The following is a 2,205-nucleotide window of genomic DNA, read 5'->3' as shown; positions in this document are numbered from 1 at the left end:
CAGTGCACTCTATTCCCTCATCCAGGTCATTTATAAATATATTGAATACTACTGGTCCTAGTACTGACCCTTGAGGGACCTCACTAGATACAGGTCTCCAACCTGACTCTGCCCCATTAAGCACCACTCTCTGGCTTCTTTCCACCAGCCAGTTAACAGTCCATCTCACTACCTGATCATCCAGTCCACACTTCCTCAATTTGTCAGCAAGGATGCTGTGCGAGACAGTGTCAAACGCTTTGCTGAGATCAAGATAGACCACATCCACTGCTTTGCCATCATCTAGCCACCGAAGTAAAATAAAAAACCTTCAACTAGCAGAGGATGGTTTCGATCCATCGACCTCTGGGTTATGGGCCCAGCACGCTTCCGCTGCGCCACTCTGCTCACCCCTAGCGTCTTCAGAGCATATAGCATTAACTCCTAATAAAAATATGGTATTGCTAATGCATTACATTAGAGTTTTAAGGAATTTAAGAAAGGAATATTGTATGAAGTGTACTCAGATTGCTGACCAAACACCAACACATTCTGCAGAAGATGCAGCACTGCAGCAATGTCACACCCTTGTCTCTTTCCATAGCACATCAAGGATTTCACCACAGAGCTGAGCTTGTGTTGCTTGCACTTGCAGTACATTGTTGCTGGACACCACAGACAGGCTCCAGAAGTCTGAGTACACCACAGTAACTCATTATATTCAGCAGTTTCCAAAACTGCTACCATTCAAAGCGTGGTTTCGCATTCTAGCTAGCTGAGAGAGACCCTGGAGTTCCACCTTTTTCCCTTCTTCCCGCACTAACTTCCCTGCTTCACCAGTGTTTTTTCCACACAAAGATGTATAGCTCTTCCTATGCTATTTATGCTTTACCCTGAACAGCTCAGCTCCTCCACTAGTCTTTTAACCTTCAGGTTTTTATCTCAAAGAAACCAGATAGCAAACTCCCCTACTAGTCTCTTAAGTCTCACATATCTGCAGCTTTTATCTGTTTACTACCGTGAAATCAGCTAGCATTTTTTCTACTCTTTTCCTTGCTTCAGTTATCTTAAAATCTGTGGAGTCAACAGTCAGATCTTCTTCATCCTTTCACCATCTCAAAGGAAATGTCCACAGCTTTTCCACTATCAGTATCCACCAGTGCTCAGCTGTCTTGATCGGTGCCTTCCCTTTCCATATTTATTAGGCTCAGGTACCACCCCTTTCTCCTAATCAGACCCAAAAGGCAAACAATACCGGTTCAACCCAAGGTGTTTCAACACATCCTCTTCAAAAAGGTAGACGGACAGTGATGAGAAATCTAGGCCAAAACACACACAATTTTCCTGAGGCAAAGTATATGGCTAAATTACATAATTTACAGGCATGTTGCTGTAAAACTGGCATTTCAGCCACCTTTCTGTGCCCCCTCCCATTCTTTCTTTAGGCCATACTTAGCTGGTTGACCTCCCCAGCTGCAGAGCTTATTCTCAGTGTCCTCATGATCACACTTCCAGATCATTTCTTCACTTAACAAAAGTGAGAGAAAAATATTTTTTTGAGTAATTCCTCAGGAATTCATACCAGAAGTTTCAGGGGAAGATAAATGATAAATAACCTTCTGGGCTGATTTACTGCTCTGTCAGATTCTGCTGAAAAGAGTGAAGATGAAAATTTTCTGATAAAGTATCAGTATTTATTTTTCTTTTTATAGAGAAAAAATAAAAAAAACTCACTCCTGTATAGAAAAGAGATATCTCAAGTGTGTTACTATAGCTGAATTCAAACGGTGTCTCAGTTCATTTATTTTTCAGTAAGTGGACACAGTACTTTCTAAAAGTATACACATAAATATAGAAGCTCCAGATTTCTATATGCTGGTGCATTGTTATCATGAAACCCCTGAGTTTCTGTTTAATGTTTTCAAGACAATACAGTCTCTCTCTTTATTGTATTAGGCTAGAACAGACAAAGCATAGCCAGGATTGAAATACATGGACAAGGGAAAAATACAATCTTACTATTTTTGACTGAGGTACCTGGAAACATGCCTATTTTAATGTCCTGTTTTTATCAACTGGTATAAGAAAGATACTACCTCTCCTGACAGATTACTTCTTGCTATACTCATCTACAACAACATTGCTACCTCTAATACATCATACATCATTTTCTATATAAGTATTAATCACAGTTTTGGTATATATTTTTGCTATATTGTATTTTAT

The 2,205-nt window shown here is 39.9% G+C and overlaps 1 non-coding gene across 1 annotated transcript; it reads right to left on the bottom strand.

Annotated features, from left to right (window-relative positions):
- Positions 1-315: 315 nt before the first annotated feature.
- Positions 316-387, bottom strand: TRNAM-CAU (transfer RNA methionine (anticodon CAU)). Its single transcript has one exon. It is a non-coding gene; the product is annotated as a tRNA-Met (tRNA).
- Between the last annotated feature and the right edge of the window lie 1,818 nt (positions 388-2,205).

The sequence above is a fragment of the Antrostomus carolinensis genome, unplaced genomic scaffold (assembly GCF_000700745.2).
Source record: "Antrostomus carolinensis isolate BGI_N321 unplaced genomic scaffold, ASM70074v2 scaffold37949, whole genome shotgun sequence".
NCBI classification, from domain to species: Eukaryota; Metazoa; Chordata; class Aves; order Caprimulgiformes; family Caprimulgidae; genus Antrostomus; species Antrostomus carolinensis.
The sequence above is the reverse complement of the archived record's forward strand: the minus strand, read 5'-3'. Positions and strand labels throughout refer to the sequence as shown.